We start from the raw sequence: 15,500 nt of genomic DNA on the forward strand, positions 1-15,500 counted from the left end.
AAAAAAGATTAAGCAAAGAACGGATAATTATTTGATCCGTTCATATTTAATACAGGACAAAAACAAGTTGAGCAACGTATAATATGAATACCATATACTAATATATCAAGAAAACACTTGACAATGGATTATATGAATTGGTATTACATTACTACATTTGCTTGTAATAGTGACAATGTTGTCCCTTTTCTCTGATTGTCACTGCAAATAGAGCCTAGAAGTATATGGTGGGTGGTCTCTACTTTTTCATAATCAAAGACAGCCTCTTAATTTGTGGCCCTCCATTAAGTACCTGCATTGTACGTCTGTCTTGCCTTCTCTACTTTGTTATATATCGGCACATATAATTCATCTACCAAGTACCAATCTTAATTTGTTTTTAGGGTGTAAAATAATAATATTTGGATTTGCTTGAAGACATGCCACCAGTTCCTGTGCTTGCTATTATATTTGTCAATGCGCGTTTCGGTGATGCTTTTTCAATGGGGCCATACATTGTCCAAATTAACGCAATTGACCATCTCTATCAATATCTAATGATTCCATATTTCTCAGGATTTCTTATTAATTTCAACAAACAACTATTATTATTATTATTATGTCCCAATCACTAGCAGTATTTATAGTTTCTAAAGTTTTTATTGTGATACAATTTATTTATAGTTTCTACAACAACAATAATAATCCCAGTATAATGATCTCACAAGTGGGGAACAGGGAGAATTTTGTGTATGCAGACAGTATCCCTACCTTGTGAAAGTAAACAAATTGTTTGCGAGAGATTCTCGGCTCATAACAAAACTTAAAGACCAAACAGTTAACCAAAAGTAAATTTGCTAAGATGACTAAAATTTATGAAGATATTAAATGCTAAAGACCACATTAAGATATTGGCTTATACTTAAATAAAAAATGACATGTAAAATAAGATAAAGAAACACTATTTTCCTCCAAATCTCAATGTTACGACATTTGATTTGATTGGTAATATGATTAAGTAAAGACAGTGTATCAATCGATGTGCTTAAGTAAATTTGTTAATTTGTCTCTTGTTATTTAACTGATGGCAGAGGAAATATCATACCACACAACAAATAATTGTGGAAACGTGGTTTTAAGCTAATGGCAAGCCTAAAAATTTAATTTGGTAAAGTTCATGCTCCAACAAGAGGATACCGTGTGGCACACGTGTTTTATGTATATATTTAAACCTTTTTACTCTTCCTAATCATTCATTAATTAAGATGGTAACTTCCAATTTAACCATTTATTACGTCGGCATGCAATTCTTCAAAGTTTAATTAGTATTTTTGTACATATTATTTTGTTTTTAAAAATTTCACACACCCTTTTAGAAAGAAATTTAACACCCCTTCCATTTTGTTTTACCTGTCATGCTAGGAAAATTCGTTCTTCTGGAGTACTTGTGGTTTTATATACACGAGAGAAAATATTCAATTTTTCTAATTTACTATTAATCTAATAAATGTGGAGAGAGGGAATATTAATGTATGAAAGCGGAAAGTAATAATAAATTAAGATTAAAAAATAAATAAGGAAAATTTGGTTAATTTTTTTAACTAATATTTTCTTAAAGATGTGTAAAAAGCAAAAGAGTGACAAGTAATTGAAAGAGAAAGGAGAGAGCAACCTCAATCATAAAAGTATGTATTTAGGTCTAGCATGTGCGTCACCTCCAAACAATTCACATAACACGTATAATCAGGGTTCGTACCCTCGGTTCCAATATTAGAGATGTTACTTACCTTAAACCGTAAAATTCTTTACTCTACTATGCCTTTGCCTCACAAATCGGCCTCTAAATACCTCGAATCTAGTCACAAATAATTCGTTTCAGTCAATATAAATTATAGGAATTAATTCCATATGAAAATACTAATTTTTCAATAAAAATTCGAAATTACACCCAAAAGTCGCGTGCGGGGCCCACGTCTCGGAATCCGACGAAACTCACAAAATCCGATAATCTATTCAATTACGAGTCCAATCATACTAGTTTCACTCAAATCTGACTTCGAATCGACATTCAAATCCCAAAAATTCATTTTATAAAATTTCTACAAATTTTCATCTCAAACTACCAATTGAATGATGAAAACAATGATATATTCATGTACATTAACCAAATCTGAGTTAGAAGAATCACTTACTCCGATGAATTTCTTGAAAAACTCAAGAAAAATCGTCACAAACCGAGCTCCCAACATCCAAATGTGAAATAAACCTTAACTCTTGGTTATATAGTACCACGTTTGATCTCCCAATGTGCGGTCCGCACATTTTCAAGTGATGTCCGCACATTTCCAATCTCTGCGTCCGCACTTCACAATGACTTCTCTACTAGGCTTCAGTAAAATGTCCATAACTTTCTGTACAAATGTCCAAATGATTAATGTTACACCTTATGGAAACTACATTCAAAGGGCTACAATTTTTATTTTTGAATCATCTCCAAATGCCTTGTATATTAAAAGATATAAGCCTCCGAAGTCGGACCAGCGAACCAGCGAAATCACCTTTCTGCTGCCGTGAGAAGAATTATACGGACCGCACAATTTCAACTGCGGTCCGCACATCTTCAAGTGCGGTCCGCATAATTCCTACTGCTACAGCACTTTGGGAATTTGCGGCCGCACTTCTGCACTCTAAAATGTGCCATCCGCACTTCAACTGTTTCATAATATCGTTAGAGTGCCGAAATGCACGGGATCACTCAAAACTCACCGAGAAGTCATTCGAGCCACTCGGGACCCTGTCCGAATATACAAACAAGTCCTAAAACATGATACGAATTTAGTCGAGCCCTCAAATCACATCAAACAACATCAAAAATACAAATCGCACTCCAATTCAAGCCTAATGAAAGCTAATAATTTTCAACTTCTACATTCAATGCCGAAACCTGTCAAATCAAATCCGATTGACCTCAAATTTTGCACACAAGTCATAAATGAGATAACGAAGCTATTCTAATTTTCAGAATTGGATTCCCATCCCGATATCAAAAAGTCAACTCCTCGGTCAAACTTTCAACTTAAATTTCTATTTTAGCCATTTCAAGCCTAATTTAAATACGGGCTTCCAAATAATTTTTTCGGACATGTTCCTAGGTCCGAAATCACTATATGGAGTAAATGGACTCGAACTAATCACCCCGGCGAGTCACATAATAATTGTAAAGCATAAATTAAGCAGTAAATGGGAAAACAAGGTTGTAATACTCAAAACGACCCGCCGGGTCATTACATTCTCCCCCAATTAAACATACGTTCATCCTCGAACGTGCCAAGAGTTGTTTTCAAGCCATCACATCACTATTCCATCTTACCACGCATATCCCCGGGGGTGATCCCACATCAACCTATACCATATAGGCCTGACAACACCACATAACTGAAAATCACTAATTTAGCCTTAGCCCATTAACCTTGGAATCCAATTTTTCAACATCCAATTTTTTTTTTAAGGCCCGAATCTCACATCTACACACTGTATGAGTCTTAATAAGTTGTATTAGGCCTTAACCGTACCCCATATATAATCACATAACATACTACACAACTCGCATACTCGCAGCACCATTTTCGATCACAGTAACTATTCAAAACCAACCTGATACTAGTATTAAACCTCATATCAAATAAAACCAATTCCCAAATCCTTCGTACACTGCTGATAATTAAAGAAACGTGTGGAATCTCATAACCACTTATCATATCAACTAGTCATGGAGCTCTCTCGCCCCAGCCAGAACCATAATCACTTTCCAAGCCGACTTTAAATATCATCCTCCCAAATATACCATTATCAAATCAGATAGTACACATTCTAGGTACGATGACCTTATATTATCAAACACAACTATTCCACATACATGTCACACCAATATATCTCAAGCCAAAGACTGTGCAATCAGTGCACCCAAAATGGAAAATATCTCAAAGAAGAGAACCGTTTCGCAAGTTCAGTTAGCACCACCACAACCTAATATCTACAACCAACTCCTCAAATTTCGTGAAGAGGATAACTGTAGGCGCATGTGCACCATTTCTCAAATATGTTGCTCAAGTAATTTTTTTATCATAGAGGAAGAAAAGCAATGAAATAAGATAAATTATCAAAGAAATAAAATTCTCACACTCTGTACGGACAACTCACGTGCGACACGGACAACTCACGTGTCAATGATACCAATATGTAGATCTGCACAGACAACTCACGTGCCAATAATAAAAATCGTCTAGCATGGTCACAGGCCTCCAGTCCCAACATATCATACAAAAGCAATCAATTAAGTACACATGTATATGATACATGAAATAAGATTCACATGCTCCTGGACTGGTATAATTAACACACCATAGAGTAAGCATGTGCAAAGTGTGCTATCACAACTCAAATCGGCAATTTAACGCATAAATAGTAACTACCCAGTTTACTGAGGGAATTAGCCTCTTTGTAACCTCAAGTATAGCCCAAATAGTTCTCCATAAAGGTACGAACATGAGAAACGCTATAACTTTATGATTAATAGTCAACTCTAGGCATATCATGGCCTAAGTATTCTTCCGAGTATGAATACTTGCTCTGATGCCCGCACATGGGATCAAACCTCACATATATGCGTACTCATAGCGCGTAGCTATCATAAATTATTAGCGCAACTAGTGCCTCCATTGAGTTTAAATAAAACACTCACCTCAAACAGGCTGCAGCCCTGAAACAATATGCTTCGGAGAACTCCCAATCTCCAAATTCATAGAATACATGAACCACCGTAACTGATCCCAACTCCAGCACTCGAATGACCTAACACATCTTTCATGCACGATCATCCCACGAGGAATACTTTCATAATTCTTTCGTGTCACATAGCAATAATTTGAATATCAGCAGTTTATCAACCAGGTGAGTACCGCAATACCAATGAATATCTGTAAGTCAAAACACAATACGTCTTTTGAAATGCACACCCTTCTCAGGGATTACCGAGCAGTTATAACATTCATCTAAATATCTGAAACTGACTATTCTGTCCAAAATTCGTGATCTTCCTTTCAAGAATGAACTGCCACCTTGTATATGTAAATCTAAATCCCGCACAACACACCACATCCATCATGTAAAAAGCACGACAATCTCATTATAAACTCTTAGTCACCAGCAAATTACATACCCTATTAGTTAGAAACCTTTCTCTTGCTTCTTTCGAGGAGAAAATCACAATACACAACACGTTCACCACACCGATAGAAAATATCTGGCACAAACCATGGTAGAAACCATCAAGAACACTTTGAAACTAATTTGCACATAACCAAGCTATCAAAACTGAATACCTCTAACTCGACCAAGCCACACATGTTGCCAAATCCGAGAGTACTGCCACAAAATACCCGTAAAGCCCCACATCATCATAAGAATCAAAAGAACCGAGCATACCACTACCATACTGATCCAACATGTTACCCATTTGTCCTATTTTCTTCGAGTTTCTTATGAATTACCCTCAAGTTGACATTTCTCCTTGTCAGAACACTACTATCCTTACCCAAAGCTCACTAGAAGACATCCTAACATAAAACTACACCACCCTAAGACCCATAAGCCATTGTATTCTTCTTAAACACCCCATAAGTACCACAACTGAAACGCCCACTCTGAAAATACCTTATGTGAATTTAAAATTGTTCTTTTACCTTTCTTAAACAAGAATGTAGAATCCATAGTCATACAGAATTACCGCAAGTCCCGGCACCATCAAATGTAAATCTCAGATTCTATCTATACACAAATCCGAAAAAAATCTCGATTGCTATATATAAATCTCGAATCCATTAGAACCTTCTAGATAGTCATCCACTCTGCTCAAATCTAAATTGCACCACCCAAACGGGTCGAAAGACACGTGCTCCCTTAGCTTAACAACACTCAAAGAGGTAACTCTACCTTAACACCAAGAATCAATTCATACTCCGTGCGTACTACATCCAACAATAACAACTCGATCATCCCATATTTTTCATATACTTATAAAGTGCAATATAACCTGTATCCAGGAATTTTCTTACTCGAGTCATCCTTGATCTCAATCTCTGCAAGTCATGACCGATTCACATGTATGCCTCCAACCGAAACCAGTACAACACATAACCATAAAATCAAATCGTCAACAACAGGCTCCCCCACTTGTCTCAAAGCCATAGAACAAAACAGTCCATACCTCACAATATCCAAAATCTATTACTACCATAATAATGCAGTCATTTCAACGAAAAATCTTCACAAGCTCAAGTAACACAAACCATAAAATACCTCAAATTATCTGCTAAGCTCACATTTATTCTCTTGATAGTCGAGTCAACTTCTCACCCAGATTTGAATTCAAATCTTAACGTATACCCTCCACTGGTAGAAAAGAAACTCTCCACTCAATATTATAAGGAACACACCTACGTAGATTACTCTGTACGAGATAACCCACCTGCTTAGTCTTATTGACATGTTGTTATACCCTTTCGTAGCCACAATTACTACACAATCACTTAATCTTTCTCAGTCCAAACTCATTAACAAGACATGAGAATTTAATTTGTCCCACAATTTAACAACGTGAAATATCCTTCAACACATCCATACTCGAAACTATACGTCAAATCAAAACAAACACCAAGCACCCCTTTTTTCCCCATAAAAAGGAAAATACTTCTCGTCACATTCAAATCATCTTAACACATCCCGCAATCAGATCTTATAGCCATTTAACCGCTCATCGAGCCACAAATTCTTCTCGTAGGGATATTATCGGACATATGAGTCCAAATGTACAAGTTCTCACAACCGAAACTGCCGAGTCTAAGTTGCGGTCTAATCCTGGACTCAAGTCCTCTGGACTGGTTCATCGCCAAAACACGGAATACACATCTCAAACCTCGTTCATGGAATCACAAGCCAGCGATGCACAACTGATATTGAGCGCTCACATGCGCACACGAATTGGTGGAAGTAATTCAAAAAAATTTATGCTTCAAGCTGAATCAATAACGCACGAAAGGAAAGAAAGATGAGAAGTTTATCCTAAATGTCATGTAGCCTCTCGAAGATAAGTATGGACGTCATCATACCAATCCGCAAGACTCTACTAGACATTTGCTCCTAACTTGTAAAACCTATGAATCTAGGGCTCTGATACTAACTTGTCACGACCCAAAATTTACCAGTCGTGATGGCACCTAACCCGACCCATTAGGTAATCCACTTTACAAATATCTGATTAAAATAATATTTAACTGACTCTAATACACTCCCAAGGTCTAGTAGTACAAATCATGAATTTCTAAGATTAAAAATTTATAAATCTGGTATGAAATAAATACATCATCTGTTCGAAATGTACATAAATAGATTTTGATAAATCTAAGGCTACCATGAACAAGAGGCAGCTACGACCGGAACACATGTACGTCTTCAAATCCAGCTCTCGTCGATCACAGCAACATCAATATCCAATATCTGCACGTAAGGTGCAGAAATATAGTATGAATACAACCGACCCTATGTACGCAATAAGTAACAAACCTAACCTTAGGTTTAAAGTAGTGACGAGTTGGAACAAAGGTCGAGTCCAACACCAATAGCCAACAACAGTCCATAACAATGTAAAGCAAGTAATAAAAGAAATAACTCAGAGATAAAATGCTCGGCTTAATCAAGATTTCTGAAAATAGTTCTGCCTCTCAAGTGTATTTGTGAAAACTCAAGTCTTTTACCGAAGTTGCCAAAAATACAAGTAAGTTTGAAGACAGTAATTTTTTCAAGAATCCTTTCAACAATAAATAAGATGTTTCATTTTCTTTCCAGATAGCTAGTGAAAAATGCATCACTATTCCCATATGCCAATACGTGTGAGAAGTCATGAATGACGCAACATCGTACATCATAAGGAAAAATGCACCTCTATGCTTGTATGTCAAGTGTGCATTCCAATGCGATGCAACTTAGAAATAAAACCATATGCATACTCTCAGAGTATCATTTCACTCAGTCCTCACAGTCACTCAATCCTCCCAATCGCTCGGTACTCACACTCAGTAGGTACCTGCGTTCATTGGGGGTGTGTACAAACTTCGGAGGGGCTCCTTTAGCCCAAGCTCTATAACAAGCCAATCATGACATAAATCAGTCAACAATGCTGCGGCGTGCAGCCATATCCAATAAATAATAATATATATAAAGTCAATATTGTTTGTTGCGGCGTGCAGTCCGATCCCATAATCATCATCACAATCAGGCTCTCGACCTTACTCAGTCATCAATCTCTCCAGTCTCTCAGGCTCTCAGTGTCATAAAAAAAATCAGCCCAAAAATAATGATGTGATGTATCAATAAATGGTAACAGAGACTGAAATATGATATACATATGAATGTGTATGACTGAGTATGTAAATGCAATGTAAGCAGATAACTCAACAGTAGAAATGACCTCAGTGGGTCTCAACAGAATAAGCATGTCGTCTATACATGATTTCTAATATGGATCGCAACTCAATAGCTCTAGTACGTAAAGATTTCATGGTTACAGATAACATTAGGTAATTACACAGTACCACAGAAGTAATAGAGTTATAATTCACACGGTGCACGCCCACACGCCCGTCACCTAGCATGTGCGTCATCTCCAAACAATTTACATAACACGTATAATAGTGTTCATACACTCAGCTCCAAGATTAGAGATGTTACTTACCTCAAACCGTAAAATTATTTACTCTGCTATGTCTTTGCCTCGCAAATCGGCCTCTGAATGCCTCGAATCTAGTTACAAATAATTCGTTTCAGTCAATACAAATTATAAGAATTAATTCCATATAAAAGTACTAATTTTCCAATAAAAATCTGAAATTATACCCAAAAGTCGCCTGTGGGCCCCGTCTCGGAATCCGACGAAATCACAAAATTCGATAACCCATTCAATTACGAGTCCAACCATACTGGTTTTACTCAAATTCGACTTCGAATCGATATTCATATCCCAAAAATTTATTTTATGAAATTTCTACAATTTTTCCCAAATTTTCATCTCAAACTACTAATTGAATGATGAAAATAATGATATATTCATGTATATTAACCAAATTTGAGTTAGAATCACTTACCCCGATGAATTTCTTGAAAAATCCAAGAAAAATTATCACAAACTGAGCTCCCAACGTACAAATGTGAAATAATACCTTAACCCTCAGTTATATAGTACCACGTCTGATCTTCTAATGTGCGGTACGCACATTTTCAAGTGATGTCCGCACATTTCCAAGCTCTGCGGCCGCACTTCACATTGACTTCTCTACTAGGCTTCATTAAATACCCATAACTTTCTGTATAAATATTCAAATGATTAATACTTTACCTTTCTGAAAACTAAATTCAAAAGACTACAACTTTCATTTTTGAATCTTCTCCAAATGCCTTGTAGATTAAAAGATATAAGCCTCTGAAGTCGGACCAGCGAACCGGCAAAATCACCTTTCTGCGGCCGCGAGAAGAATTATGTGGATCACACAATTTCAACTGCGGTCCGCACATCTTCAAGTGCGGTCCGCACAATTCCTACTGCTACAGTACTTTGGGAGTTTGCGGCCGCACTTTTGCACTCTAAAATGTACCCTCCATACTTCAATTGTTCCATAACATCGTGAGTGTGCCGAAATGCACAAACTCGCTCAAAACTTACCCCGGAACTCATTCGAGCCACTCGGGACCCCGTCCGAATATATCAACAAGTCCTAAAACATGATACAAACTTAGTCGAGCCCTCAAATCACATCAAACAATATCAAAAACACAAATCACACTCCAATTCATGTCTAATGAAAACTAACAATTTTCAACTTCTACATTCAATGCCGAAACCTATCAAATCAAGTCTGATTGACCTCAAATTTTGCACACAAGTCATAAATGAGATAACAAAGCTATTCAACTCTCCGGTTAAACTTTCAACTTAAATTTATATTTTAGCCATTTCAAGCATAATTTAGATACGAGCTTCCAAATAATTTTTTCGGACACGTTTCTAAGTCCAAAATCACCATACAGAGCTATTGAAATCATCAAAACTCTATTCCGGGGTCGTTTACATATAAGTCGATATCCAGTCACTATTTTAACCTAAGCTTTAAACCTTGGAACTAAGTGTTCCAATTCATTCCAAAACCTCATCGGACCCGAACCAATCACCCCGGCGAGTCACATAACAATTGTAAAGCTTAAATTGAGCAGTAAATGGGGAAACATGATTGTAATACTCAAAACGACTGGCCGGATCGTTACAGTTTTAATTATGTAAGATATTTAAAAGAGAAATAAATGGTATCTTAAAATTGCTAGGTGACGGGCGTGTGGGGCGTACACCGTGTGAATTGTAACTCTATTACTTCTTTAGTACTGTGTAATTACCTGATCTTATCTGTAACCATGAAATATTTACGTACTAGAGCTATTGAGCTGCGATCCATATTATAAATCATGTCTAGACGACATGCCTATTCTGTTGAGACTCGCTGAGGTCATTTCTACTGTCGAGTTATCTGCTTACATTGCATTTACATACTCAGTCATACGCATTCATATGCATATCATATCTTAGTCTCTGTTACCATTTATTGATACATCACATCATTATTTTTGGGCTGATTCTTTTTATGACACTGAGAGCCCAAGAGACTGGAGAGATTGATGACTGAGTGAGGCCGAGGGCCTGATTGTGAGGATGATTATGGGATCGGGCTGCACGCCGCAACATGCCATATTGGATATATATATATATATATATATATTATTATTATTATTATTATTATTATTATTATTATTATTATTATTATTATTATTATTATTATTATTATTATTATTATTATTATTATTATTTATGGGATCGGGCTGCACGCCGCATCATGGTTGACTGATTTATGCCATGATTGGCTTGTTATAGAGCTTGGGCTAAAGGAGCCCCTCCGGAGTCTGTACACACCCCCAATGAACGCAGGTACCTACTGAGTGTGCGTGCCGAGCGATTGGGAGGATTGAGTGACTGTGAGGACTGAGTGAAATGATACTCTAAGAGTATGCATATGGTTTTATTTCTAAATTGCATCGCATTAGAATGCACACTTGACATACAAGCATAGAGGTGCATTTTTCCTTATGATGTACGATGTTGCGTCATTCATGATTTCTCACACGTATTGGCATATGGGAATAGTGATGCATTTTTCACTAGCTATCTGGAAAGAAAATGAAACATCTTATTTATTGTTGAAAGGATTCTTGAAAAAATTACAGTCTTCAAACTTACTTGTATTTTTGGCAACTTCGGTAAAAGACTTGAGTTTTCACTAATACACTTGAGAGGCAGAACTATTTTCAGAAATCTTGATTAAGTTGAGCATTTTATCTCTGAGTTACTTCTTTTATTACTTGCTTTACGTTGTTATGGACTGTTGTTGGCTATTGGTGTTGGACCCGACCTTTGTTCCAGCTCGTCACTACTTTAAACCTAAGGTTAGGTTTGTTACTTATTGCGTACATGGGGTCGGTTGTATTCATACTATACTTCTGCACCTTGCGTGCAGATATTGGATGTTGATGTTGCTGTGATCAACGAAAGCTGGATTTGAAGAGGTACCTGTGTTCCGGTCGTAGCTGCCTCTTGTTCATGGTAGCCTTAGATTTATAAAAATCTGTTTATGTACATTTCGAACAGATGGTGTATTTATTTCATAACAACTTTGTAAATTTCTAATCTTAGAAGCTCATGATTTGTACTACCAGTCTTTGGGAAGTGTATTAGAGTTAGTTAAATATTATTTTAATCAGATAATTGTAAATTGGCTTACCTAATGGGGTTATGTGCCATCACGACTAGTGAATTTTGGGTCGTGACAAAAACTTCACTAATTGAAATAATAAGAGTGAAATCGCAAAAAAAAAAAAAAATGTTTTTTTAAGATGTCAAATATATTTTTGTACGAATTCAACTTATCGAAACGGCCAATATTTGGGATTGGAAGGAGTATTAAATCATGTTGGCCAGAGATTGAACATTGAACTTGAAAGAAACACACGCGCACACAAAAAAAGAAGAAGAAGAGGATATATGAGTGATTGCAGGTTTTTGGTTGCAAACAAAGAGACCATTTCTTGAAGGAATCACGTCTACCTAATTTGATGTGAAAAATGTTCTCCTTTTAATGCCAAACGGCCATATTTCATGGGGCGCGGAGCGAATGTATAAGTTATGAGTTCGGTCGAACCCAATAACTTTGGTTCAAACTTTGTATTTGTTTTAAAAAAATTAATTAAATATTTATAAATTATTGATCTAGAACTCAATAACTCAAAATAATTAAAATTTTGAATTCATAAACTTCAAATCCTGACTTCAACTCTAGCTATATTGTTTCTTTTTTCTTTGCTAAAAAGATAAAAAACGAGAACCTCACTTCAAATGCTTTAAACTTGAAACTCACTTGAGAAAAACTTGCAATTCAGTCTATCTCCCAACAAGAAAAATGACTACATAGATATGAATACACGTCACATTCAACAGATGATTTTGGGGAAATAGTAAGTCGGTCGTATGATTTTGTTTGTTGGAAAACAAGCACATCTATCAGCTGTTATCTATTGGTACTCTAATCAATATAATTGCCATTTCACCAAATTTAGAGTGAATTTTTCAACGTTGAATAAATCACTAAGTCAGATGAACGCGTTTCTTGAACAAAATAGAAAATAATATTGTTTCTCTTGACAAAAAAGATAATACTCCACACCACTACTTTATTTGTCATATTCTACTTTCATCTTCTCAAAAAAGATATACTCCATTTTTAGCATACTTGTACACTAGAATATGTAAAAATTTAATCGTTTTAAGTGTTTATACCAATTAACCTATTATAGTTAAGTAATTTAATGAGGTAAAAATATGCATTAATTAACTATAGCTAAATTAAAAAATATATATGCAAAATTATAAATACATAACATATATTTATTTATTTGATATAAATAATGCGATTTAAGATTTATTGACCATCTGCAAAATTTACTCGGACAAACTCGAAACTAGCGAAAGCTTGAAGATGAATGTCTAGTTGCTAAAGACGAAAGCTCAAAGAGATACAACCAAATCCTACTTTAACGGATTGCCCGTGACTTGCTCCCTTTTGTTTTTCCTTTTTTCCTTTTTCTTTTTTCACTTCGTATATGCTTTCAATAAATTTGTGCCGAAAAATAAATCTTCAATCACAAACAACTATAAAGAAAAAAAGATTCTATTGATAAACATTGCAGGTTACAATTCTATTTATCCCTTGATTCTTCCCTCTAATTTATTATCCGTAATTCGAGGGCCTTAGCGGCGTATTTCTCGAACGTAGGATGATATGCATCTTCTTGATGTATTTTATGATCAAGTAGCATGTAGTAGCACTCCATTTGGATCTTGAATGTTGCTAAAATTTTGAGCAATACATATTTGATCTCCTTGTACATATTCCGAGAGTTATGAAATTGCTGAGATGATATTCCTTTCCGAGATATTTTTTAAGGGAATATGTAACCCTTTTTATAGGAGTGACCTAGGGTTGAGGTAGAGTAGCTTCCAATCTAGGATTTTGGTAGAGTAGCCTTCAAGCAACCCTAATAGACTCCTAGAATATTAAGAGTCGTCTTGTAGTAGCTTGAATTTAGGATTTAGGCTGATCTGTTAAAATTTTGATGTCTACAAATGCCCCTTACTTCAGGGTTTGTCGGGGTGTAGGCTTGCCGAAACTTGAAGTACTCGATTATCGCAACAAATATTTTTGAAATTTATAATTTTCGATTTGCATGAGCAAGAGATGAAGGGCAAAACTAGTCCCGCTGGGCGTGCCAATTTATTTGCAATAAAATTATACAGAAAAATAAATCTACAATCACAAACAACTATAAAGAAAAAAAGATTTTATTGATAAACATTGTAGGTTACAACTCTGTTTATCCCTTGATTCCGTAATTCGAGGGCTTTAGCGGCGTATTTCTTGAACATAGGATGATATGCATCTTCTTGATGCATTTGATGATCAAAAAACATATAACATCACTCCATTTGGATCTTAAATGTTGTTAAAACTTTGAGCAAGACATATTTGACATGATCGAATGTTTGATCTCTTCGTGCATATTCCAGGAGTTTATGAAATTGCTCAGATGATCCCCCTTTTCAAGATATTCTTTAAGGGAATATGTAACCATTTTATAGGAGTGACCTAGGGTTGAGGTGGAGTAGCCTCCAAGCTAGGGTTTTGGTAGAGTAGCCTCCAAGCAACCCTAATAGACTCCTAGAATATTAAGAGTCGTCTTTGTAGTATCTTGAGTTTAGAATTTAGACTGATCCGTTAAAATTTCGATGTCTACAGTATCATAAGCCCGTTTGGACATAAGAAATTTTTCCTTTTTTCCAAACAAAAATTTTCAAAATAATGTTTGTTATGAATATTATATATTTTTTCAAATCAAACTTGAAAATGCATTTTCGAATTTGAAAAACTACTGAGAACTAGTTTTTCAATTGAAAAATTGGAAAGTTGGTATTTTTAAGTTTTACAAAATTACCCTATAATTTTAAAATTTATAAAAGGGCCCCAATCAGTTATTAAACTTATGTAACACCTACAACTACCCACCATCTGATTGAGTAGCCTTGGACAATATTTTGATATCCACTGTTGAGATCTATAATTTATACTTTTACGTAGGGGTGTTCAAAATCGAACCGAAACCGAAGCTTAATGGCTTATTGGTATCGGGTTAACAGTTTAACGGACGAGGAACGGATTGAAATTTTTTTATTAACGGCTTATCGATTTGGGGGCGAATTATTCAATTTTCGTAATGGATAATCCGTTAACCCGTTAAGAATATATATATATATATATATATATATATATTAAATATCAAAAACCCTTCCACTTCTTCCCGTACTCTATCTCTAAGTTCTAACGCCTAATTCCTAAATAATGATAATCCGTTAACCCGTTAAGAATATATATATATATATATATATATTAAATATCAAAAACCCTTCCACTTCTTCCCGTACTCTATCTCTAAGTTCTAACGCCTAATTCCTAAATAATGAGTACCCTTATGTACTATGCATCAGAAGATCCGAGGCTTGGCTTAGCTTAGCTTATTCTCCCACCTTACATCAAGATTGTTTAAGCTGCTGTCTATGGTTCACCTCTGCTTTTATTTTTTAAAACTAATGCCTGCTGTCTATGTTTAATAGAAGAACAATAGTGCTGTGCTACAATTTTTTTCACTCTACAACACATGACACACTACCTCATTCTTTTGTAGGTATTAACAGACATGTATGTATGGACTCAATGTGTAATTTTCTATTCTGAATTTGTATGCTAGGCGGTCAGCAAACA

The sequence above is a fragment of the Nicotiana tabacum genome, chromosome 4, assembly GCF_000715075.1.
Source record: "Nicotiana tabacum cultivar K326 chromosome 4, ASM71507v2, whole genome shotgun sequence".
In the NCBI taxonomy this organism is placed as follows: domain Eukaryota; kingdom Viridiplantae; phylum Streptophyta; class Magnoliopsida; order Solanales; family Solanaceae; genus Nicotiana; species Nicotiana tabacum.